The following is a 307-nucleotide window of genomic DNA, read 5'->3' on the forward strand; positions in this document are numbered from 1 at the left end:
ATATTAAAAAAACACAACAGTTCTCGTGTGTGCGCGCACATCCAAATATATTTCGTATGAGTCAACGAGGAAGCCTCTGAGTTCTGAGGAACCAGCCTTTTCAACGCAGGACCATATTCTGAATGGTGTACGAATTTCTCTGACAGACGTACACGTAGTACGGCCCCAATGGCTAAATTCTCCCCAAAAGTTTCAAATCTCAAGTTAATTCCATTCGAAGCCATTCCGTCTCTTCGACATCGAACTTTTATTGAAATAGCAACCACAAAAAGCTTCTGTAATCTTTCGACCATCTAGAAATAACAGC

This window comes from Octopus bimaculoides, chromosome 6 (genome assembly GCF_001194135.2).
Source record: "Octopus bimaculoides isolate UCB-OBI-ISO-001 chromosome 6, ASM119413v2, whole genome shotgun sequence".
NCBI lineage: Eukaryota > Metazoa > Mollusca > Cephalopoda > Octopoda > Octopodidae > Octopus > Octopus bimaculoides.